Consider the following 13,376-nt stretch of genomic DNA (forward strand, 5'->3'; position numbering starts at 1 on the left):
TTCTCTATAAATTTCTCAAGGCTGAACTTATTTATTTTGTGATCTTTAATATAAAATATTATTGATGTATTATTATATTAGCCTCACTTCAATCATTACTGCGCATATATGAAAAATACACTGAGTTATTGAGTCTCTTGTACCAGTAAGCGTGACAGCTCGTTCTGTAGATTGTGGCAAAACATCTGAGGCAACTTGTATCTGAGCANTGTGGCAAAACATCTGAGGCAACTTGTATCTGAGCACCAGTTGCTTCTCGGATTTCTTTTATCTTATTACCACCTTTTCCGATTAAAGAACCGCACTGAGATGCCGGAACTATTAACCTTAGAGTCATACCACACTTTCCTATAATACTGGAACTGGTTTTTCCATTTTGCATTTCAATAAACTAAAAATTATTTATAATCTATTAATATAGTTATATACATATGTTGAATAGCCATAGGGCACCCCAATTTTAATGCTTTATAACAAAGTATCATAAAACGTTAATCAATGCCTAAAAAATAAACTATAATATAAAAATAATAATTATAAAAAACAAAACTACTGCCTTATAAAACAAATCTTAGAGAGGGTGTGTTATTGATTATCCCTAGTGACTAATAATACTAATGATAAACTAAAGATTGTACCATTGAAAAAAATCACCAAGATCAGCATATTAAGTTCTGAACAAAATCGCCGAAAACTAATCTGTTTATATCTATATAATTTACATAGTATCTTAATGACTATGATCGGATTTTGCGATTAATAGTTTGATAAAAATTTACAATGAGCTGTGTTGAATGAATAGTTTGAAACTTTTTAATCCCTGCCCAAACCTTAAAATTATAAATTAATTAAATTGATCATAAAAGCATACTTTTTGTTTGTATAAGTTCGAACAATATTTTGCTCAGTTAAGATTTGATAAAAATTACGTAATTTTTTCTAGATTTTCATTTAATGACTTAGTTTTTTTTGTTAGGAAGATAAAAATATATACAAACTAACTCGTTAATCAGAATCTACTCAATTAATTACAAAACTAAAATAATTTAAGGAATATTTTTTTTGGTTTGTTTTAAACAAATCAATAATATATTTCAAAAACAAATTTGTTCATTAGTAGAAAATTTCGTTATAATTGATTTAATAATTTATTCTATTGAACAATTAGTAGATGATTTTGAAAAATGTGAAGTCACTGAGTGACTCAGGGGTTCTTAAGGCAAAAAAAAATGTGTTGAAATTAAAATGATAAAAATGTCGTAAAAGCAGATGAAAAATTGGGCATGACCTTTAGTTGAGATATAGCACACTTAAAACAAAAAAATTTACATAAGATAGAGAACAAAATAATTTTAAATTATTAAGTAATATTTCTTTGAACTAAAAAAAAAACCCAGCACAGTGGGGTGGCGGCACAGTGTTGACGTGGCATAGTTGGAACAAGTATAATGATATCTGACAGTGATTAAAATCACTATCATAAAAAACGCTTCAATGCAAATCTGTAGATAGTGTTTAATTTAAAAAAAAAAAAATTTGTCAAAAAATTAGGTCAAATGAGAGCTGAGAAAATAAATGATAGCTACAAAAAAAAACCACATAGTAAAATAATATTTATAATGAATTTCTTCTCACGAGAGGAGACTACAGTAATAGGATCCTTGATATTTATTGAAGTTATTGAATCTGAATAAGATAAAAATAAAATGAGTTAAACATTTTATTCTAACTCAAAAAGAATTAAGAAAAAATTCAGTGCTACAGGCATGAAAGACTCAAGTGTTACCGTCTCAGAAACCGTACGTCTCATTCGTCACTTAATAAAAATGGAAATTTAGCTAATTCAAATTTTAAAGTTATTTTTCTCGACTTCAAAAAAACAAAAAAATTTAAATATGTCTAATTTTTTATACTATGTCAATTAGATTGATTGAAAATCAGTGTAATCCCCTTATAATAAAATAAAATACAAACCAAACATTTTAACACAAAAATAGCATATTTTTGAATACGGTAGCTATTTTTAGCGTGAAGACAAAATAAAGTCCAAAATTTTTTTTTTTTCATAATAAAGTATATTACATTAGCTTTAATTTAAGATATATATAAGAGTGTCAGTTTTTCCGGAACACTTTCAAAAGTTAAGTTGAAAAAGTTAATAGTTGAAAGAAGCCTCTATAAAGTTTGAAAGAAATCGGTTTGGTGAGAGCTGAGAAAAAGTGGTATCAGACACAAAAAAAAAAAAATAAATAAATAAAAAAAAACCTAGTACAGGGGAGTCGCGATACAGTAGTGACGTGGCATAGTTGGAACAAGTATAATGATATCTGTCAGTGATTAAAATCACTATCAAAAATAAACGCTTCGATGCAAATCTTTAGATAGTGTTTAATTTTAAAAAAATTGGTGTTTTATTCCAAAAGCTACTTGATCTGCTGGTTCCTTATTAATATCTCGATTAAGATAAAGTATGTCGAATGAAAAAGGGTTTATTAAAAAATATTATTTCTCATAAAAAAATTGTGTGGATCCATAAACTTTTCAATAAGTTATAGCATTATAAAGTTAAAAATGTAAAAAATAAAATCGAGAATTTTCACACGAAAGTAGCATTTGGTAGCCATTTTTACCGTAAAAACAAAATAAAATTCGAAATTTTTTTTTTTAATATTAAAGTATATTACATAAGCTTCAATTTAATATACATATAAAAGTGTCAGACCTTCCGGAACACTTTCAAAAGTTAAGTTGAAAAAGTTCTACTTTCTATATTCATTTTTTATATTTGAAGCCCCCCAAATATAGGGAAATAGTCTGATTTAAAAAAAAAGTATATTCAATAAAAGATGTATATAAATACTACTTCTCATGAAAAAATTGTATTGATCCATACATTTTTTAAAAAGTTATAGCACTTTAAAGTAAAAAATGTAAATTATAAAATCGAAAATTTTCACACAAAAATAGCATTCGGTAGCCGTTTTCACCATGAAGACAAGTCCAGAGGTCAAATTTTTTTTTTTCAAATTAAAGTACATTACATTAGCTTTAATTTAAGATATATATAAAAGTGTCAGACCTTCCGGAACACTTTCAAAAGTTAAGTTGAAAAAGTTCTACTTTCTATATTCATTTTTTATATTTGAAGCCCCCCAAATATAGGGAAATAGTCTGATTTAAAAAAAAAGTATATCCAATGAAAGATGTATATAAATACTACTTCTCATGAAAAAATTGTATTGATCCATACATTTTTTAAAAAGTTATAGCACTTTAAAGTAAAAAATGTAAATTATAAAATCGAGAAATTTCACACAAATATAGCATTCGGTAGCCGTTTTCACCATGAAGACAAGTCCAGAGGTCAAATTTTTTTTTTTCAAATTAAAGTACATTACATTAGCTTTAATTTAAGATATATATAAAAGTGTCAGACCTATATAAAAGTGTCAGACCTTCCGGAACATTTTCAAAAGTTAAGTTGAAAAAGTTGTCATTTTAAATCCCCTCCTGTGGGCCGAAAAAAGGTCAAATTTACAAAAAAAATATACCAAATGATAGGAAAAGACATCAAGCATCTATAAAAAAAAATTATACTGATATGNGGTAAAGACATCAAGCATCTATATAAAAAAAAATTATATTGATATGTTCATTTTTGAAAAAGTTACGGCAGTTTTTAGTAAAAAAAATTGAAAAAATTTCGAAAATTAGCGATTTTTAAATTTGTAATTTTTTTGGAGGTTTCCTCATTTTCGGGGAACGAGGGAAATTTTTTCAATTTTTGAGGGTAATATCTTCGACTAAATACGATTTGTGATCTTTTGACGTATCATTGAAAGAAATCGGTTCAGTGAGAGCTGAGAAAAAGTGGTAACAGACACAAAAATTAATAAAAACTAATAAAAAAAAAATATATATCATAGTAAAACCAATACCTTCTCAGCTTCGCATCGAAGCTAAAAATAAAAAGCACCAAAATTGGCAAGAAGATGAATTTCAATTTTGTTAACATGTTAACACGTGTTGATTTATTAAAGGAATAGTTCATTAGGTGGATATATATTTATTTTATAATTGAATCAAAGTCATTACTTAATATTTAAATATACTGATTAATGTATTTATTTTACATTTTATTTGATTCATTGTTCAATGATTACGAAATTTTTGTAACACCACTTAATAGAAAATTTTGGCAACGTTTTTATGAACTCCATTCACGACTAACTACTAGTGCTTTTGTAGCGAATTTTAACCAATATAAGTGTGATTCTAATGCTATCTAACAGATACTTACTGGTGGGATTCAAAAAAACGTCGCCGAAGCTTCTTATTACAGGATCTTTCAATTTGTATTATTACTTTTTATGTATTTAGTAAAAAATATATACTACTATTAATTATGTTGACTAAATACAATTACACGATATTGATTTTATAATAAAGACACTAGTCAATAAATATAATAGTTATGTAACAGTAATTTGTGGAAATATATTATTTTATCTAGGAAACACCACTAAGGCCAAATTTATCGAAACATTAAATTTCCTATAAAATTAATTTTAGAATTAACATAAACTAATTTTAAGCTTTTACCTCTTCAACTTTAGTGCATATTAATGAAAAAGCTTTATAAATAGCTTCGGTTGAACCAGATATCGTCACAATTCGCTCAGGACAAGAGCCGTCAGATATGTTGATTTTTGCTCCAGACTAATAACAATTGAAATAATAAGTATTGTAAAAATCAATATCTTGAATTAAAAATTTGAATTTCATATGTAATCAAATGACTTTTGGCTATATATGCACATTGACACATATATTTAGTTAGTACCCAAGTTCATTTGTACCTAAATTTGTAACAAAGTCTATAACTCATAAATTTGTTTATAATTGGACTGATTAAAAAAAATTTAGTGAATTTTGAAAGTTAATTATAAAAATTGTTAAAACCTAGCCCATATTTTAACATCGGAAAATTTAAAAATTCCCAAGTAAAAAAAAAAACAATTTTTAAACATTTTTTTCAAATCTATGCTATAGAGGAAATTCCTATAAATATTATGAATGACTTTATATGACAATATTTAAATATATTTAAGATATTTATATGAAGCTCTATCCAATACTATAATAATAGAAAAAAGTTAAAATTATAAAAAAATATGTTGCACAGTGGGGTCGCGGCACACTGTGAGCGTGGCATAGTTGAGATTAGTGTAGATGATATCTGACAGTGATTAAAATCACTATTTTAAGAAACGCTAAGATTCAAATCTGTAGATAATGTTTAATTTTAAGAAATTGGTGTACAATTCAAAACCAAAATTCTAACTCAAAAAGAATTAAGGAAAAATTGCAAAAATAATTGCTACAGTCAATGATTTTTACTAAATCGGCAAAAGTTCATCGCATTCGTTTTTTGATAAAATTGGCAATTTAAGCTGATTCAAATGTTAAAATTAATTTTAAATAAGTTTAACTTTATATTCTATGTCAATTTGTATTATATAATATTCATGAAAATCAATGTATCTCATATAAGGTATATTAAAATAAATTAAAATACAATATCAAGAATTTTAACACAAAAATAGCATATTTTTGAATATGATAATAACTATGTTCACTATATCTCAAAATTTTTTTCTTCGCGGTATAGAATTTTACATAAGATATATTTAAGATTAAATAAGTGTCAATATTTTTGGAAAATTTTCAAATCTTGAGTTAAATTAAAAATGTCGAAATTTACCAATTTTAAAAATTGTCAATTTTGAGGGTAATGAGTTTAACTAAATACAATTTGTAATCTTTTGACGTATCGTTGAGAAAAATCGGTCCGTGAAAGCTGAGAAAAAGTAGTGACAGGCGAAAAAAAAAAAAAAAAATTAATAAACATATCATGATAAAATTAATATCTTCTCAGCTTCGCATCGAAGCTAAAATGTATTCTTTTTATTTTAAAAGTAAGTTTTTAATTCCACGTACAATGGCCGAAAATATTTTGTCTTATTATATTGGTTTTTTTTATGACACATTAATTGTAGATTATGGGGGTGTATAAACGTATATTATAGTGCATGGAGTCCCGGGTGCCAACAAGATTTTCTAATTGTTGGTATCTGGTGTTAGTAAGCTGTAATACCCGTCTGGTCCATTGCCCTAGTCAAAAACCATCTTTAACTCTCTAACTTGTGAAAGAGGGCCATCACCTTCTGTAGCATGTTAAGTTCGGGAGTTAGAAGCATGTAAAGTCATTTATTAATTGTACATTTAAGAATATATGTTCAATTCACACTTAATACTCACCTCTTCCCTAAAACGTTTGACGATCTCACCTTTTTTCCCAATTATACTGCCTACTTCCTAAAAATATGCAATATTATATTAATTTAACGTAGTTAATCACTGTGCAGAATATAATATAAGTTTACTCCAAAGGGTATTTATAATTTTTTATGATGGTGAAATGTTTCATTAAATTTATTAAAAAACAACAAGCCAGTACAGGGGTGTCGTGTCACAGTGGTGTCGTGGCATAGTTGGATCAAGTATAATGATATCCAATAGTGATTAAAATCAATATCAAAAAAAAAAAAAAAACGCTTCGATGCAAATCTTTAGATAGTGTTTAATTTTAAAATATTGATGGATTATTCCAAAGGCTACATAATATGCTATTCCCTTAATAAAATTCTGAATGAAAAAATAATTATTAAAAAATGTTATTTCTCATAAAAAAATTGTGTTGTTCCATACACTTTTCAATAAGTTATAGCATTATAAAGTTAAAAATGTAAAAAATAAAATCGAGAATTTTCACACGAAAGTAGCATTTGGTAGCCATTTTTACCGTAAAAACAAAATAAAATTCGAAATTTTTTTTTTTCATATTAAAGTATATTACATTAGATTTAATTTAAGATATATATAAAAGTGTTAGTATTTCTGGAACCCATTCAATAGTTAAGTGTAAAAGTAAATTTTTTTTGAAAAAGTTGTCATTTTAATTCCTCCCTATGGGCAGGTAAAGGGTTAAATTTATAAAAAAAATATACCAAATGATAGGTAAAGATATCAAGCATCTATAAAAAAAAATTATACTGATATGTTCATTTTTAAAAAAGGTACGGCAGATTTTAGTAAAAAAAATTGAAAAAATTTCGAAAATTAGCGATTTTTAAATTAGTAATTTTTTTGGAGGTTTCCTCATTTACAGGGAACGAGGGAAATTTTTTCAATTTTTGAGGGTAATGTCTTCGACTAGATACGATTTGTGATCTTTTGACGTATCATTGAAAGAAATCGGTTCAGTGAGAGCTGAGAAAAAGTGGTAACAGACACAAAAATTAATAAAAACTAATAAAAAAAAAAAAAAACATCATAGTAAAACCAATACCTTCTCAGCTTCGCATCGAAGCTAAAATATGTAGTATTTTCCATTTATTAAAATCTTATTACTAAAAGCGAAAACTTAAAAGTAGTTTATAATATTTCAGACTTATATTCCAATAAAACTTTGTAAACAAAAAAAAAAGTATTTATTAATTAAATAAATATTTACTTATATTTGATAAGGGTAAATATAAATTAGTCTAATTTACTTTAATTAAATTACTATAAATTTTACTATACATTTGATCAATATTTTGTAGTTTTGCTTTAATTTAAAAAAGGGTTTTTAATGAAATATTTATAATTAATAAATTATGAATTCTTATGAAATTACTAGTTTTCTTAATTTGTTTAGTATTTTATTATTTAAATGAAAATAAAAATTTTATTTTCATTTCACTGTAAGCTTTTTAAGAAATTAGACGTGTTTTATGTTTTGCTCTCTTTTCTTTGGTATGATGTTGATGTACAATAAGTGTAATACACCAGACTCCGTTAACGGTAGTATTGTATGTACAGAATATAATTTTATATTTAATACTGTACAATAATTGTACTGTAAATAAATTTAATTAAATCTTGGATTTGTATCTATTGTGATTTTGTTTGTATTCAAAAATCTAGTAAGAAGAAATTAGTTACTATTATGGAAGTTTATAAAAATCCATGGAATCTAAACCTAATAATGTTTCTAAACATTAGCTTAATTAACCGAAGAGTATAAAATATTAAAATCTAGATAGTTAGAAGTTGAAAATGATCAAAAATTGCCAACTCAAACAAAAATATTTTTTCTGAACTTTTTGAACGACAATCTCGATTTTGAAGCATTTTAATTTTTAATGCTGGTGTTAATCTTAATATAAATTATTTAAGATCCTATGTTAATTCTATTTTCAATTCCGTTGAAATTTATATAAAACCTATAAAAGTACAACACCTAGATAAATATTCTAGCAAACCATTATCAATTGTTTATGACAGATTTTCTACTGAGAAAACTTTTACAATAGGTGGTGGGTATATTTTCTGGTATTTAATAAAAGATACGTTTTAAGTAAGAAAGGGATATTTTCATTTTTATAATACATGCTGATTCGTTTATTCCAACCCATCTTCCAATTACTTACAAGATAAAAATGACAGTACTTTTTAGTACCTTGTTATGGTGTCAAATTTTTATTTTTAATGATAATATACATAATTAACTAGTTTATAAAATATGAAATAATCAAGTAAAGAAATTCCTGATTCAATTTTTGATTTAGTATTTCTGAAATTATTAATATTTTAAAATACAGACTGTAGGTAAGGTTATGATTATTTTCATGTTATTAACATTCTTATATCTAGAGAGGAGAGGCCGATGTATATAAGTAATATATATATTACTTTCTTTTGTATAAAATAAAGAGTAAAATATTACAATATTATATTTTATTATAAAAATCAAACTTTGGAACCATTTTTTACACAGTTTATATTTATATAGATTAAATTTTAAATTTTGTCTAATTGTTGCGTATGTTATTAAAGTACACTTATTTTATATTGATTATAGAAAAATTAAAACTACTAGGTGAGTTTATAGACAAGACAAACCTTACAAGGTTTCTATTATGTAAGAGTAATAAGTTATAATCAATACTAAATATCAAACATTGTGTAAGGTTTCTTATAATAGTTAAAGGATGAAGAAAACAAAAATTAATATAAACATGTTGTATATCTTTTTATCGCAGCTCGTATATTCGTGGCTTAATTCCAAAAGCTGATATGGCAAAAAGTTGGGATTTTATTTTTTTTATAGTGTACAAGGTGTCCACTAGGTTTTAATATCTTTAATAACTTTTGATCTAGTAAATGTTCTTTGTTATTTATTTTTATTTTTATAGTTTTGGTTATACATATATATTTTTAATAATAAAAAAATAAGATAATTTTTTTGTGTTTTCATTATTTTGAAATCTTAAAATAACCAAATTTTAGCTGTTTTTTTATATATAACTATGATTGAGCGATATGAACTTTAGGATAAGGACTTTTTAAGTTACAAATATTTTAATACATATCTACTTTATGTAGGTATATTGTCTTATAAATAATTTTTATCGTGGTCCGATACCATAAAAATTTAAAAAAAAAATGTTTTAAATTAAAATTATATTAAAAATATTAATGTAAAACTAAACAATAATTAACTCAAAAAGCCACAAGATAATAACTAAGTAATCGTGGATACATATTTCCGTATATTACGTATATATTCATGGTCGATAACTATGTATTATAGAAACTATTTAAGTCCAGAACTTTCCATTATAGCCCTTTGAGTCAAAATTAAGTTATTTTTTTTATTTTTTGTATTATATCAAAGTGTTATCATTTGTTTGGCCATTTCAATTACATCGCGACACGTTTATGGTAGCTTAAAAGAAGTTTATTATTATTTTCTAGTAGTTTTGCATTTTGAAATTAAGTCGTTTCTTAAATAAGTGATTCAAATATTGGTGATGGAGTTATTATTAATAGATTGGAGGATTACACTTGTGTTTTTCCTTGTATCTAAATTTATTAATAACTAGGGTTATTTGAATATATTTTTTTCTATTTATAAACAACTTATGTTAACTTATATTAAGATAATAATTCTCATATTTTACCTTTCCTTGCATGATAAGTCGAAGTGTGAGGTTAATATTAGAATCATCTTTTGATTTGGCGTCCATTTGGTCCTTTTGTTAAAATCCCTGTATTTCTATATTAGTTACTGTAATATAAAACATAATTATATAGAAATTTATTCAAAAAGTATTATATACAAAATAATAATATCATTTAACTAGATTAATATTAAATTTAAAAGTATTTCGATAATAACAGTTTCAGATTAGCGTTCTAGTTGAAAAGTGATATTTGATCAACTTGTATAAACAATTTGAAATTATCAACATACAAAATTTTAAACATGATATATATCTCTAACTGACCTTAAATAATTTTTGAATGATAATTAATCCAAGACTTAATTTTCGAAAATGCAATTTAAAATAATAGTTTACAAGTAATGAAAATATTAACTGTATCACAATATTCATAACTCGTTAAATACAAAATTTTAATGCAAGTAGTTCATTTGTTTTGTAAGAGTAGTCTCAAGTACTACTAAACAAGTTGAGAGAGAAGGAGGTTTTGCTATGTACTTGACAGTTTGTGCAAATTTTTTTTTTTTTAGTGTGCATAGTGGCTGTAACCACTATATCTAACTCTAATTGCTCTAGAAATAGCTTAAAAAAAACAACACTGTTTTGTTTTCACTTGGAGTCTTTATTTTTTGGTTTTACTCGCAAAACATGAAATATAAACCAAGCTGTATACCATTCTTCTTCTGTCCATTACAAACATTGTTGAGTAAAATTTTTTGACTACACACAACTGTATCCTATGATGAAGCGAATCTCAAGTTATACTGTTGAAAACGTACTTTTTTTACTTAAAAGGAATTTTAAACTAGTTGCTAAATAATGATAAAAATTGTAATTTCTCACTTAATCGTCGACCTTCAAGTCAAGCTAAAAATTGTAATATTAATGTAGTAAGCATAGTAATTACTATGTTTATTACACCTTGCACAAGTAAATAGAGTTTTTAGGTATCAAAACGAACGAGATAGCCATATAATTATAAATATTTTTATGGATTTTGAATTCCTATGCACATAGCTATAAATTGAAACAAAAATCATGAGTCTATAAATATTTGACCCTAATTTCCAAGGATAGAAAGTTGTTCGATTTTCTATATTTTTCCATAAAACCTTTGTTAGGGACTAGTTTAATACTCGAGGATAAATGTTTTTACACCTTTTAAGTGAGATATTAGTTTCTTATTTTTGTACATATATATTGTTCAATGATATGATATACTTCTTCAGCCGCCTTTATCAGCCCAGAGGCTGCGGTAGATCATTCATACAATAGGTCTAGTGTTGATTATCAAATGTTCAGTACCTAATAAAGTTTAAATTTAAACCTTCAAATGTATAACAAATACTGCTATAGTAATTTGATTATTATGGAACAGATAAATACAAATTCATTAAATAATATAGTGAATCGAGTTTTGGTCTACAACAGTGCAATTTTATTAGACATACAAGTAATAATTACAACTGATATAGAATTGTCAATTATAAAAACAAAAGTTTTAACAATAACAGTTAAAACTATATTTTTATTAAATTTTAAAATGTAATCATAATTACTAAAATTTTAACTTAAAAATGCTATTGCTCCATTTATTTATTTACGAAATTTAGTATTTTTATTTATACAAGAAAATTAATTTAAATATTNTATTTATTTACGAAATTTAGTATTTTTATTTATACAAGAAAATGAATTTAAAATTATAGATGGAAATCAATTTCGGAATTATTTATTTATTAATGTTATATGATGTCCATCTAAATAGTCACTGACTACTTGATATTAAAAAAAAGCATTTTTAAAAATTATAAAAATCCAAGTATATTATCTCAGTTTTCAGAGTTCATTGTTGGGAAAATCGATATTAACGTTTGTTCTCAAAAATGTTGACGGTATAATTCGTCGTTATACAAGGTGATTCTTTTAATGCTAGAAAATAGATTTCTCTTTAAATAATAATTACATAAAGATAACTATATTTAGTATTTTTAATTTAATATATTTGTTGATTTATCAGTTATTACTTACTCGTTTAATTCATTTTTTATACTTTATAATGGTGTCAATTTTTTTTAACGTTAATTCATATTTAACTGGCTTATGAAATAAAAAGTAATCTAATTGATAAAATGATTGGTCCATAACAATTTTCGACCCTTTATCTTAGAAGATATTATTATTTCAAAGTATAGATTGGAGAATGTTGCGAGTAATGTAATTTTTATCATTAAACATCTCTCATTCACCTTAGGTATAAACATGTTAATAAATTTTAAAGTACTGGTCCGAAATTTGATATCGACCAATCATTTTCTATTTCGTAAGCTAGTTAATATGCATGTTGCAATTAAAAAAAAATAAAGTTGACATTCCTTTAAGTTATAAAAGATGATTCTAAAAATGAATTATTAGTTGATAACTTAGAATATATACGCAACTAAATGAAATCAAAATTTTTGTTTAAATATTGTATTTATTATGCGAGTAATTGAGTGGTTTATGATAAACCGATTATTCTACATATCAATAGCATTCTCAGAGTTTTGTCTTAGAGAGGTATATCCATAAGATATATTACAAATCTCATCGAAATATATTTCCATCATATAATGTAAGACTGTGTAATAAGGAGAGGTATTAAATTGTTGACACTGTTTAAAATACCAAAAATTTAAAAAAATTAGATTGGTCTTATGGGGCATTTTAAACGTTTTAAAATGTTTACCCCTTTTTATATAACCTCCATTTTATTAAGCAATCTTGGGTACAAAACTGAATTCATATAACTAAAGTTTGGTCACATTAATATAGACGTATTAAGAATATATTCTTTTGACAATATTAATAAATAATTAATTATAAAATAGTAAATCTTATGTCAAAATATATGATGGTATATTTAATGCATACACTTGTTAATGATCTTATACTGTGATACTACTATTGATTTGAAATTATTCTTAATTTTTCATCATTTAGTGTACTCTGTAGTGTCAATTTTTTAACATAATTCAACTAAATTTTTTAGTAGTTTACTTTAATAAAAACTAGTATTTTTAATTATAAAAAACAACTAATTAATGTACATCCAATATAATAGTATTGACCTTATTGTGTTTAAATAAGAGTATGTAAACAGTTTTATAAGACTATGCCGGGTAGTCATATAGACAAGCATCAAAGTCGAGGTAAAAATTAAAAAAATGGAAATTATAGATAGGTTTCATCTGCCAGTGGCTTTATAATTGTGTACCGTAAATG

General features: G+C 24.8%; 1 protein-coding gene across 1 annotated transcript in view; it reads left to right on the forward strand.

Moving 5' to 3' along the window:
• The window catches only part of LOC126904038 (uncharacterized), a 50,266-nt gene that overhangs the window by 22,642 nt on the left and 14,248 nt on the right, over window positions 1-13,376 (forward strand). The window lies entirely within an intron of this gene.

This window comes from Daktulosphaira vitifoliae, unplaced genomic scaffold, assembly GCF_025091365.1.
Source record: "Daktulosphaira vitifoliae isolate Bord-2020 unplaced genomic scaffold, ASM2509136v1 Scaffold_4, whole genome shotgun sequence".
Classification (NCBI taxonomy): domain Eukaryota; kingdom Metazoa; phylum Arthropoda; class Insecta; order Hemiptera; family Phylloxeridae; genus Daktulosphaira; species Daktulosphaira vitifoliae.